Below are 14028 nucleotides of genomic sequence, written 5' to 3' on the forward strand. Positions count from 1 at the left end.
CTCTCCTCACAGTACGTGACATGTTAGTGCCATATGAACCATCTCACACTCATGGACCGACCTCCTGATGGTGCCCAGAGTCAGGACTAAACATGGAGAGTCAGCGTTCTAAATTTGTGCAACTCAGACATGGAACATTCTTCTCGAAGAAGTGAGACAGGCCCCCAGTCTGACAGTGTTTAAAATCAGACTTAAAACAGTTCTGTTTAGCGCTACATATGACTGAAAGGGATTATTTAAAGAGTTATTTAACAGTTGAAGTTTTAATGTTGATTTTAAGATGACTATGAGTATTAAATTCTGCATAATGAATTTAATGTTTATTTTCCGTACAGGGTTAGGGTTAGGGTTAGTGGGGTTAGGGTTAGGGTCAGGGTTAGGGTTAGGTTTATGAGTTAGAGACCCCCCCCCACCCCCACCTAGCGGAGGGGAGGGGAGATGCACGGGCATATCGCCCGAGACCCCATCCAGCCCCATGCTCCCGGTGCTGGCGAGCGTGCTTGCGTCGCCGACCATAATACACTGTTGTCCAGCCACTGTCCATTTTGGAGGTGCGTGCTGTATGCGTACAGTGATTGATATTAGGGTTAGGATTAAGGTTAGGGGTTAGGGTTAAGGGTTAGGGTTAGGCATAAAGCGGAGTTTCCCCCCGGGAAGGAGAGGGTTAGGGTGTTAGGGTTAGGGTTAGTGTGTTAGGGTTAGGTTTACGAGTTAGAGACCCCCCCACACCTAGCGGCGGGGAGGGGAGATGCACAGGCACATCGCCCGAGACCCCATCCAGCCCCATGCTCCCGGTGCTGGCGGCCACTGTCCATTTTGGAGGTGCGTGCTGTATGCGTACAGTGATTGATATTAGGCCAATGGCCAGATTGGAGTAGCCTTGGTTATATAAGTAATAAAACTTGTTGTTGTAAATGTTTGTTTTTGTTTGAAAATGTATTAATTCAGTAATTTTTAAGGATTTGTATTATACCGGTATTATATTAACTTTCGTGTGCCCTGACAACGTTTCGGCCGCTAGGGCCTTCCTCAGGTCTGGCACACAAACAAATGAAAAGGTCACTGAATTCTACTGTTCGCAATTGCTGCTGAGTTGTTTCCCCTTCACTCTCTCTTCACGCACTGAGCATCTGTCCCTGCGCGTCCTTTTATACTCCCTGCTTGGTTAGGGTTAGGGGTTAGGGGTAGTGGGTTAGGGTTAGGAATAGGGCATGGAGCCCTCCCCCACCCGGATTGGGAAACTGACGTTCCCTCCGGGAAGAGAAGGACAACGCACGGTCCATCCCCCCGCGGCCCGCTCCCACGCCCCGTCCACGATCACGGCTCGCCGGCTGGCGCTGCCGCCCCCGGCGAACCAGCGTCCATCCACCGTCGCGCTCGTACGGCATTTTGTGTGTAAGGTAATAAAATTCCTTTTATATATATGGTCGTGGTTTATTTGATTAATGAAAGTCGCTTTTAATAATAAGGTGTTATTTTACCAATAAAGATGTATTTGAGCAAAGTTTTATTAAAAAAAAAAAAAAAAAAATCTGTTTTATGATTTTATTTGGCCAAGTAATAAGTGTGCACTGACAACGTTTCGGCCAGATCGGCCTTCTTCAGGTCTCGCACACTTATATATCAACTAAATTCACGAGCGATGTTGCTCCTCAGCTGTCCCGGTGTGGAATGAGAGACTCCTTTCTCTTCACTCTCTCTTCACTCCACCCGAGCGGAGATTCCCCGGGCGGGGCTCGCGACGAGCCAATCACATGGCTCGTTGATTTTCAAATTTAGATAAGGTAAGAGTTTGTGTTTTTCTCTTTTTTTTTTGTTTTTGTTTAGAAAAAATCTGGGTATCGAAGTTTAATTGTTCATTTCCGTTGGTCACAAATAGTGTTATATATTTCTTTATTTTTTTATTATTGTTTTTGTTTACATTCAAATTCGTGTTTACGTTTAAATTCTCTAATTGTTCATTCTCAAGTCCGTATTAGCTGTCAAATTTAAGGTTTGGTTATTGTCCTACTCAGGTTTTCGGGTCGATGCCTTTAGGTAAGTACCGGTGTTATTTGTGTTTACGTTCAAATTTCAAACTTGTTTGTCTTCCCAGCGAGGCTCAGACAGGCGTGGCTCCTGGATGGGCCCGGGGCCGCAAAGTGCGTTCGAAGTGTCGATGATCAATGTGTCCTGCAATTCACATTAGTTCTCGCAGCTAGCTGCGTCCTCCATCGACGCACGAGCCGAGTGATCCACCGCTAAGTGTTGTCGTTTGGGTTGCGGTGGCGCGGTCGGCTGGGAGTCCCCTTCCGCCGCGCGCGCCCCGAGAGCCAAGTTCCGTTGAAATTGTTGTTTGTTCCGGCCGACGGCGACGGGCGCAGCCCGTCCGCGTTTGCCAACGCGTCAAGCAGACATTGAACCCCTGACGGTCCACCGAAGGAGGGCCGTTAGTTGGGTGCCCGCCACACTGATTGGGTTAAGTTCCGAGTGGGCGGTTTCGCGATGGCACCGGGCCGACCCTTCCCGGCCGCGTGCTGCCCTAGACCAGTTCGATGGCGAGCGAGCGTCCGCCGCCGGCTGAGTGGAGCACGCGCCGCGAAGGGGTAGGCGGGCAGGCGGACGGTGACGTCGCGCGACGGTGGGCGGGGGGCTGAGGCAGGTGTGCCAACCGGACCTCACTAAGCCATCCAATCGGTAGTAGCGACGGGCGGTGTACAAAGGGCAGGGACTTAATCAATGCGGGCTTATGACCCGCACTTACTGGGAATTCCTCGTTGGTGGGAAATAATTGCAGTCCCCATCACGAGCGGGGTTCATATGGTTACCCCCGCCTCTCGCCACTTGTCCCTCTAAGAAGTTGCCCGCCGACCGCTCGGGGGCCGCGTAACTATTTAGCATGTCAGAGTCTCGTTCGTTGTCGGAATTCACCAGACAAATTGCTCCACCAACTAAGAACGGCCATGCACCACCATCCACGGAATTGAGAAAGAGCTGTCAGTCTGTCAATCCTGTCCGTGTCAGGGCCGGGTGAGGTTTCCCGTGTTGAGTCAAATTAAGCCGCAGGCTCCACTCCTGGTGGTGCCCTTCCGTCAATTCCTTTAAGTTTCAGCTTTGCAACCATAATCCCCCCGGAACCCAAAGACTTGGTGGTTTCCCGGGCACTGCCCGGCGGGTCATAGGAATAACGCCGCCGGATCGCGGGTCGGCATCGTTTATGGTCGGAACTACGACGGTATCTGATCTTCTTCGAACCTCCGACTTTCGTTCTTGATTAATGAAAACATTCTTGGTAAATGCTTTCGCCCTGGCCCGTCTTGCGCCGGTCCAAGAATTTCACCTCTAGCGGCGCAATACGAATGCCCCCGGCCGTCCCTCTCAATCATGGCCCCAGTTCAGGAGGGAAAACCCACAAAATAGAACCGGGGTCCAATTCTATCATTCCTAGCTGCCGTATGCAAGGCGGCGCTGGGCTTCTTTGAACACTCTAATTTTTTCAAAGTAAACGCTTCGGGCCCCGGGCGGGACACCCAGTCAAGGGCATCCCGGGGGCGGACCGAGAGGCAGGGGCTGGGACAGACGTGTTAGGGTTTATAAACTATCTTGATCGTATGATTATGTTGGGATGTAGTTCAAATGATGAACTTTGTTTGAACCTTTTACCTTTCCTTGACTCTGAAAAGTTTAACCATTCAATTGTTAAAACTTTCCAAATGGTGTGGAAACATCCTTGTTTAGTTAGTTATCTAAAATGCTCCACTAGGTTTTATTTCCACGACCTCGTAAAACAATAAACTGGGACCCTCTGCACTGGTTAACCATTTGCTGAGGTGACCACCAACTGGGACCCTCTGCACTGATTAACCATTTGCTGAGGTGACCACCAAACATGTCAAATGTCACCCCCACTGTTAGAGATGTTCCGACTCTAACTTATTGTGCAAGAACCACACGAGACAGTAAGCCCTTTAGAACACTTGCACGTGGAGAACTTGTTCGTCATTGTAGATACAACAATGTCCGAACAAATTCTGCAAGTGGAGAATTTGTTCGTTGCTGTAGACACAGCAGTGTCCGAACAAAGTCTGCCGTTGCATTCATGCAAGACAGTATTTATTGAGAGAAGAAGGGTGGGGGTGACAATTTACATGTGTGGTGGCCAAGGTGGGGGTGAAACACCTGGCCTCTGATCACATCATAGCGGGGGATGTTTTACGATGTTGAGTAGACAGAACAACTTTGATTGCGTCTTCTACAATTGGTCAATCAGTGCAAAGGATCTTAGCACTTTGTTAAGACAGGACAAGCTTAGGTTAATTATTACTGATTACATTCCAACATAATATGATCAACCTAATCTATTCAACCCTAACATATCCCTCCTGTTTATCATATGATGTTGTCAGGAAAAACAAACAAGAAAAAAAACAAAACAACAAAAACACAGAAACAGCGTATCATTGCACCCATCACTTGCGAAGCATTTTCGATGGCCAAATCATTAAGTGTCTGTAAGACATGTACGGCTAAACAGCATCATTGCAATCTACGTATATCAATTTTAGTGTGTGAGTGAAAAACCTGCGGCAAGATGTTATAATGCAGGAAAAGTCTCACACGGTCCCTCTGCCTTAGGCGACCAGAATGTTACCAATAACAACAGTCAAGACAAAAATTGCTCGTGATTGTTCAGCCGTCGGGGGCTTGGCACGCCCACTGTTGGAGGGTGAGCACAATTCTCACCCTCTTTGCAGCACTGCTTCGTCGGGGGAGAACCTGGAAATGTCTGCCGCGCGGTTGTCGTCTTCAGTCTTCAGTGGCCAGGGTAGACTACCTGGCCACCAAGGGGGAAGCGGATTATTCTGCCTCTATTTGAACTGGGGGCGGGGACGCTGTCGATGGTGGATCTGCTTCCTTGCTGGAACCGTCGTGTTGCAGTCATCAAGTCCAGAACCATCCTTGGATGTAACATGTGTAGTTCACTCCAGCTGGGCCGCTCAGCAATCTTTACTGCAGTGGGGGTGGTGGAATGGTCCCTCCCACCGTGGGCTGGCCCAGTTCTTTGTTTTGATGACCTTGATGTAGACCCAGTCTCCTGGCTTGGAGCGGTTGTTGACCTGTGGGGAATAAAAATCAAGCGGCAGTAAATTTGCATTTAACACATCTTTCATTTTGAGCGTTCTGATCATGTAATCTGCCAAGGACTGTTCATCTGCTTTTTGCTAATCTGCAGTGAACACAGGTAGTCTATATGGTCTCTTATGGATGATTTCAAAAGGTGATAGCCCTTCTGAAGTGCTTTTGATAGTAGCGTTTGCTCGTTGTACCAGGCCTGCACTGGATAGGTGCCAAGCACAGTCGTTTTTTAATGTTATCCCAAGGTGTACAGCCATGTTTTGTACAACTTGGTTCACAAAGTGTGGACCATTGTCACTGTAAATTATCTGCGGAATTCCATGAACCGGTATGACGGTTTTGCAAATGGCTTTTGCCACTGTTAAGGCATCTGCTCGTTTAGATGGAACTATTTCAACCCATTTGGAAAATGCATCAATCATCACTAGGCAGTATTTGTGAGGTCCACTTTGTGTGAGTTCAATAAAATCCATGTGCATGATTTGAAATGGGTAAGACGGTTTTGGAAATGAGCCTCTCTTAGGTCTCATGTTTCCTTGTGGATTATGTTTCACACAAACAGGACATGTTTTACAAAAAAAAAAAAAGTAAGCATCTAAACCAAAGGTAGTGAATTGTTGATGTGTGATGGACCTCATCCCTCCTGTCGACACATGGCAAGGCCCATGTGTCGCAATTGCTGCTGCCTTAAAAAGTGTTTAGAAGCGTGTGTGGGTCAGGCACATTAGGTGCTGCTTCAATTACTACTCGGAAATCTTGTATCATTTGCCAATCAATTTTATTGGCCATTTGGACTGGAAAAACAGGAGTCTTGCAAGGAGAATCCAAGCACTTCCTAAAGATTCCTCCTGACAAAAGACCATTTATGACAGGGGCTGTCCCATTTATTGCCTCCTGGTTTAAAGGAGATTCTCTGATCCCGGTTAGATTTGGATGTTAAGTCCTGTAGCAAATGGTTCCTTTGATCAGTCAAACAAATGTTGATGAGCCAGGGAAGCGCATAAGCGCGTGCCCCTCTAAACACCCACACCACTTCCTCATAGCTTCGTCAGTAATTAGCAATCCAAAAACAACATTTTCTTTGGTTTTTTCGTTTTTGTTTTCTTAGCTTTTAACTTGCACAAAATCACTCTTTCGTCAAAGTTGCTCTACTAATCTCCCATAGTAGTCTCCAACAACCTCAACCATTCAACCTATATTTTCCTTTCATTCAGGAAATCATTCGTCCCTGCTCATTTGCATCTCACACACAGTCACCAAAGAGGAGTCTTTTCATCACATTGGTCTCAAGTTATCCAAGTCCTCCACGCAACATTCATATACCATTCTCAACACAATCCCTTTCGTAATTATTCCTAATGTTCCCGATAGAACAATTCACCAATCCAAAAAAAATTCAACACACAAAAAAACAGCTTGCGAATTAATCAGATTTTTTTTTTATTTTATTTTTTTTAAATTAACCAACTCAATCTCTCAGATTTAACTAAAATATAGAAGTTTGTAGACTCGTACAACACAACTAATCAATTATTTTTTTCTAATTTAGTTTTGCAGTGTGTGAAATCCACAATTTTGCTTCATCCAATTCCAGAAAACATGTTTTCTCTGTCTTTCGAATTTGTCATCAGGGTGAGACACTAATGAGCACTAGTGTAAACCAGTTTTCTGTCTACAAACAGATTTCTTTCTTTTCCTCTCTTTTATTTTTTATTTTTATTTGTTTATTTCAGCGGTGTCAAACGTACGGCCCGCGGGCCGGAACCGGCCCGCCAAGGGGTTCAGTCTGGCCCGGGGGATAAATCTGCATTATTAAAAAAAAAAAGAATGAACTTCATTTTGTTTCGAATCTGCAGTTCCTATATTGTCCGCTAGGGCGCTGCGGCGGAACTAACAGCAGAGTGAAGCACTGATTGGTTCTATCCCTTTACCCGCTTTTTCTGTTGTCGCTGGCACCCTCATCAGCGAAATGTCACTGTTAAAAAAAGAGAAAAGTGCACACAGAGTGTCGGATTTTTAAGGAAAAATTGACCTCTTCCTATATGTTCACGGAGGTGAATGGGAAACTTGTGTCTGGTGTGCATGCAGCAAGTTTCGGTGCTTAAGGAATACAATACTCGGCGCCACTATGAAACTCAGCATGGTGAGTAATACAACCGCTTGCACGGAGAAATGAGAAAACAGAAGGTAAATGAAATGTTGGTGAGTCTGAAGAAACAGCCATCTGTTTTCACCCGGGGCTGAGAGGCCAGTGATGCTGCGGTGAAAGCCAGCTATCTAATTGCTAGCCAAATAGCATTAGCATCAAAGCCGTACTGCGAGGGGGAGTTCGTCAAAAACCGCATGCTGAAGGCTGCCAAAATTGTGTGTCCTGAGAAGAGACAAGCTTTTGCCAATATTAGCTTGACGAGAAATACCGTGGGAGACAGGATTTCTGAACTATCGACAGATTTGGACAGCCAACTGAAACGCAAAGTGGAGTCATTTCTGGCATTTTCTGTTGCAATTGATGAGAGTACTGATATTACAGACGTCGCTCAACTGGCCATATTCATTCGTGGAGTTGACGAGAGTTTGACTGTCACAGAGGAGTAAGTTCCACAAAACTGTGACTAAATGTTTTGCAACATTGCAACAAAGTGTTGTTGAAATTGCACATACTTTTCCTAAAAACTCTTAAGTTGTTCATAATATATTTAGTAAAAGGACAATTATTTTAATATAACAATTTTATCATTTACTTCTTCTCCTTTGCATTAATACAAAGAAAAAAGTGGACTTATTGTTACTTCTATGTAATTTTGCAATGGGTTTACTGTTCTGGCCCCCTCGAGATCAGATTAAGCTGTATGCGGCCCCCAGACCAAAATGAGTTTGACACCCCTGGTTTATTTTTTTTCTTCAAAATTGTTTCTGTTTTGCGGTGCAAATTGGATAGACCACAGTCCAACAAATTTCTTTGTACACAGGTTTAGCCAATTTTATCAGTTTAACAAATATGCACACACATGCACAGCTCTCGGTGCGAGGGGAGGGGACCTGGCATCAATGATTCGTCACAAGCTGGCCATTTCTTGCGGTCGATCATGAAGCTGGTCCCACCCACGCACGCGAGGACAGCACATTCTAATTTTTCAATTTATCTTTTAGAAACAAGTTGTATTTCTTTACCACTTGATTTGCAAATTTTAACTTCAGTGTGCACACATAACTTGACCCCATTTGTCATTGGGCATACAATCAGCATTGTCATACATCTTGTATGTACAGGAGTTCTAATAACCTAAAAAAATTTCTAAACCAAAAGTAGGACCATGAGAGGTCAAAGGAGAGGAAGCCCGTCATGCTGAAAATTTGGCTTTTCCTCTGCCCCTTCCTCCACCCTTTGATTGGTCTTGTTTTGAATGACGACACTCTCTTACAAAGTGTCCTCGTTTCCCACAGTTCCAACAGTTGTCCGAATCTGGTGGGGGTTTTGAACCATATGGCGGCCTGCGACCTTGTTGGCCTTGACCTCTTCCTCTGCCCGTTGGGAACTTTAGAAGAAGACTGTTGCATCTTCATCTAGATGATGATCATCATCATCTAGATGAAATACATCAGAACTTTTGCCTTTCTTGATCACTTTGTCAGTGTCTCTGGCCCACTGCATGGTTGTTGTAACACAAGCAGTGTGTGCTTCCACCAAGTGTTTCCGCACCCAGTTGTCTAAATCAGGGGGGGAACCAGTGAGGAGCGCATTTTTTAGCTGTTGCTGATAAGCACTCTCAGCTGCATCATTGAATGGGATGCCATTATGCACCCTAAATTATTTTTCAAATCTTATTGGAATGGCAGCCTCATCACTTTTTATCTTTCCATTTTTGGTCTTTTGAATTTGTTCTCTTCGCTCTTGTGAAGTTTTCAACCACACTCTAGCACATTGCAATTCTCTCTCTTTTCTTTCCTTTCTCAATCCCTTTGGCTTCCTAGCCACACTCTCCTCCAAAAGATCTACCACTACGTCCCAAATTTCAACTTTCAGCTTCCCTTCTAATCCATATTTTTTCTTCCACTTTGGCATGTATCGCATACAATTAAGAGATCTACTTGCCATGTACTTCTCATCACCTTCAAGAGCTAGAGATTTATCGTTTTTATTTCCCATCTTAACTTGGTATTTTTTGATTTTTCCAATTTTTTTTTCAATTTTTTGTTTTTCTTTTTTGAGGATCCTCAATGCAGGATTAAATTTACCCTTCAACAAAATTACTAGCCTGTGTTATTACTGTTGGTTTTTGCTAGTACTGTTTTTTTGTCAATTTATCCTACCATTCACACTCTCAACCACACAACTTTCATGCAAACAGCTCGGAAAAACAGACCAAAAAAAGAATCTACACCCTTCTTCAATTAAGAAAAAGAAGCTCTGTTTTTTCTTAGCCTGTTCCTTCCCCTGGGGCAAGAACCCCAGCTGTTTCTTAGCCTGGACAAACCAAACCGTAAACCTCATAGCTCGGACAAACCAAAGCCGTATATCTTGTGCACCTTTAACTTTTTACGCGTTTACACAATTTTAGGGCTTTAACTTACTTGTCCCCTGGTTCGTTGCACTGCCGGATCCCGTCAATCCACTGTTGTCGGACGAAGGCAGACCTAAGATGCTGGCCCAGCGAAGAATTTTTTTGCCAGGTCTTTTCTTTACCAGGTCTTCCTAATGGACGCTGGCTTGCCGACAATGCAGCAGGTCGTCCTCCGTCGATCAGCAGTGGGTATGTTGGAATTCGGGTCACGGCACCAAAATGTTAGGGATGTTCTGACTCTAACTTATTTTGCAAGAACCACACGAGAGACAGTATGCCCTTTAAGCACTTGCAAGTGGCTGTAGGTACAGCAATGTTCGAACAGACTGCCGTTAGTCTCTTACAAGAGCATATTTATTGAGAACAAGTAGGCTGGGGGTGACATTTGACATGTTTGGTGGTCACCTCAGCAAATGGTTAATCAGTGCAGAGGGTCCCAGTTGGTGGTCACCTCAGCAAATGGTTAATCAGTGCAGAGGGTCCCAGTTTATTGTTATACGAGGTGGTGGAAGTAAAACCTAGTGGAGCATTTTAGATGACTATGTAAACAAGGATGTTTCCACAGCATTAGGAAAGGTTCAACAACTGAATGGTTAAACTTTTCAGGGTCAAGGAAAGGTAAAAGGTTCAAACAAAGTTCATCATTCTAGTCTACATCCCAACATAATCATACGATCAAGATAGTTTATAAACCCTAACAAGTAGGAAGTGAATACTCTGTGCACTTTTCCAGCTCACTATCTGGGCTCCCAGGCTTTCCTCTCTTTTCTGATATTGACGGCGATTCAGAGGAAGGACTGTTCAGATGCGAGTCGTTTAGCTTTTTGCGCACAAGGAATCTGGGTGTCTGCACTCAACTCATCCGTGGCTATTTCTTGTGACATGTCACTTTTCGTTTGTCTGCTTCCCACATGCCCCTTCCTTTTCCTCACTTGTTTCCTCTCCACTACTTGTAGGCATTTCTTTTACTCTATCAATTTCCTCTGCATTCTCTGTTGATGGGGGTGACACATGCCCCTACCCTTCCCTCTCCTCATCTGTTCCCCCGTTACCTGTTCTCTCGTCACCTGTTCTCTCATCACCTGTTCCCTCATCACATGTTTCCTCCTCACCTGTTCCCTCCTCATCCGTTTCCTCTCCACCAATCACACACAGACAGGCCTTGGCGGGAAATTTGAATTTCCAAAATGTTTGTTAGCTTTATTTTCTTTCACCTGTGTCAACTCTCTCCCAGCCTTCAGTTGTCAAAAGACTTTGGGCACTTTCTGTAGAGATGATCAGGTTATTTACAGAGAATGCACTTTCTGCCATTGGTACACTCTTCAAAAGTGTGACCAATTACTCTACATTTCCGGCATATTATTTAGTCACACGCTTCTGCAAAGTGCCCATGCCGTCCACACTTGCGGCAGAGCTTGGGTTTGCCCTGATAATAGATGTAGCCTCGGTTTTCTCCCAAAACTATCATTGATGGGAGATTTTTGAGGCCCTGAGGGTCCTCCCATTGTTGAATGGGGGCCCGCCAGGAACAATTCCTGATGCCATCTTCATCTCTCACCGTTAGTGATGGGTCCATGAGGCCTCGTGTATCGTTTGGACACATTACCAAACTGTATTGACACTGTGTCGATACTGTGTCGCTCACTGTTGACACCTGATAGACCTTAAATATACTACAGGCAACCAAGTCGGCAGACTTGACTGACACTGATTTGACGACGTAGTATATACATTAATGAATTTAAGTAATTATACTTTATATTGTATTCTTTCACATATTCATTTAAATTTAAAATATACTTAATTTTTTTAGTTACAGTCAATCAATAATGTGAACATGTATCATAACATGAAAATCGAAGTGAACGTGTCGTGAAAGAGGATGCTTGTGCAGTAGGATTTGTTTTTTACAAATTTTTATTTAAAACAATACATTTTTCAAATGTTTTGAAATTGAGCCTGTTGTGCTTTTTGGACACAATTTCTCCCGCCTTTGAAAACACCCACTCACACGGCACAGATGAGGCTGGAGTGCAGTGTCTTTTGATTGTCCCAGTATCTGACTTGGGGCTGCTCCAGAATTCTTGATAACTTCGAGGATGAACCGCAAAAGATCAGATATTGTTTGAGCAGATCCATCCATTGACAATGCGCTTCCTTTAACAGAGCTTTGGCACGCTTCCTTGACAGACTCTACTGCTGCTCGTTCGGTCACGTGACCTTTTTAAAGCGATACGCGCACCGACACGGGGCTTCGCTCTATGAGCTCGACACATGCGCTGACGCATCAGTGTTGCAGGACCCATCACTACTCACCGTCATAGCCTGGCCTTTAACCGTGCAATATCTTCCCAGATTTTGACATTACCAGCGACTCACCATTCATTTCCTTAAAAGTAAAGCGTACACTATGGTGCCTCCGCATGGCAACATGGGGAGCTACCATAGCGGAAGCACCACTTAAAGAGATTTAGATTAAAGGAAAGAAACACATAAATGTCGGAGCGTGTGAAAGTACAAGAGGAAACGATGAAACTGGGTGACATTTTCTCTTTTTCGAATGAGAACGGTCTCTACAAAACATGCAGTGAAGCCAAAGTTTACAGAGGGATAAATATGGAAGGAATGGAAGTTGGAGGCAGCTCGGTGGCGCATTGGATAGCACGTCCGCGTGTGAGTGTGAGTGGGGATGGTTGTTTGTCTCTGTGTGCCGTGCGATCGGCTGGCAACCGGGTCAGGGTGTCCCCCGCCAACTGCCCGATGACAGCTGGGATATGCTCCAGCATGGCTCCGTGACCATTGTGAGGATAAGCGGTACTGATGGATGGATGGATGGATGGATGGATGGATGGATGGATGGATGGATGGATGGATGGATGGATGGATGGATATTTAAGTGCATTGTACATTAAAAAAAAACTGATTACAGTGATTGTACAATGTTTTAAAACATTTAGTCAACAGTTTTGTGGAACCTAAAAACACTGCCCTGGACGTTAAACACATCTAAATTTAGAAATCAACGAATTTAAAGTCCATTTTCCACACACTTGAAATTTCAAGTGGCAGCTGTTTTAAACAGACATTTGATTAAGTATATATGGCCCCTTCTCTGTTAATGCATAACATGTAAAAAAAAAAACACACATAGATGACATATGTGCCATGCATAAGACATAATATTTCACTTAACAATACTCTTCTCTTGTAAATCTGTTTCTAACTTTAACAGCAATTACCAGTGAAAATATTCACATTTGTTTATTTTAGAGTGCAACATTCAAAGCAGCATTCCATAAAATTCAGTCTTACTCAGTACTTCTCCCTGAACCTTGGCATTATATAGCCTGCACAACTGCATCAATATCAGGCATCATATCCTGGGTAGTAGCCAATTTCAGAATCTCATTTAAGTGCTTATGTGTGAGCTTTGAGCGTAGCTTTGTTCATTTACTGTTCATTAGTGAGAAAATTTGCTCACAAAGGTAGGTAGTCCCAGACACGGACAACATTTTTGCAGCCAGTGCTGTCAATTTAGGATAGCATGGTAGGAGATACTTATAAAATGTGTCCAAGCCCACAGAGGCAAATTTATCCTTTAATTCTACATCACACTACAAATCAATGATTTCAAGTTGCATGTCAACAAGCACATCAGAAGCTCTGACTGTGAATGGTGAGCAAAAAACTGCGAATTCTGTCTCAAGTCCGCTAAAGACCTGAAATTGTTTCTCAAACTCCCTCAGCAACCTCGAAATCTTGTCTTTGTACGGTTTCACATCAGGATTACGCTTTCTGCGCACATATCTCTGAGACAGGGAAAATGAGCAGGGTCTCCACTAACGTGAGTTTGATCTTGAATGCACGTATGCTGTCATAATATTGTGTTCCAATTTTTTGGCGTCTCTTAAAAATTCTCTTCAGATTATTCAACCATAAATGCAAGGTCCTGCAGCCAAAGTGGGCCTCTCACTCACAAAATTTTCCTTTGACTTCTTCAAAGACAATAACAACTCAATACACAACTGCTGGTCACCAGTACCATGGTCAAGATAGGTGTAATTACACCCTTAACTATTATAAATCCAGCTTGCACAGTACCGTAATTTTCGGACTATTAGTCGCTCCGGAGTATAAGTCGCACCACCCATTAAATGCACAATAACGTGAAAAAAAACCCATATATAAGTCGCTCCGGAGTATAAGTCGCACTTTTGGGGCAAATGTATTTGTCAAAATCCAACACCAAAAACAGACACGAACCAGCAACAACAGGCTAAACGATACGGTATGCTAACGTGACATACACAAACGAGAGGCTGAGAACGGGCCTAACGTAACATTCAGAGTT

At 44.3% G+C, this 14028-nt stretch overlaps 1 non-coding gene across 1 annotated transcript; it reads right to left on the bottom strand.

The window, feature by feature from the left end:
* Positions 1–2095: 2095 nt before the first annotated feature.
* LOC147056213 (5.8S ribosomal RNA) lies at positions 2096–2249 on the bottom strand. The gene has a single exon (XR_015066558.1). It is a non-coding gene; the product is annotated as a 5.8S ribosomal RNA (ribosomal RNA).
* Between the last annotated feature and the right edge of the window lie 11779 nt (positions 2250–14028).

The sequence above is a fragment of the Syngnathus leptorhynchus genome, chromosome 6 (genome assembly GCF_054491065.1).
Source record: "Syngnathus leptorhynchus isolate UIUO chromosome 6, UIUO_Slep, whole genome shotgun sequence".
NCBI lineage: Eukaryota > Metazoa > Chordata > Actinopteri > Syngnathiformes > Syngnathidae > Syngnathus > Syngnathus leptorhynchus.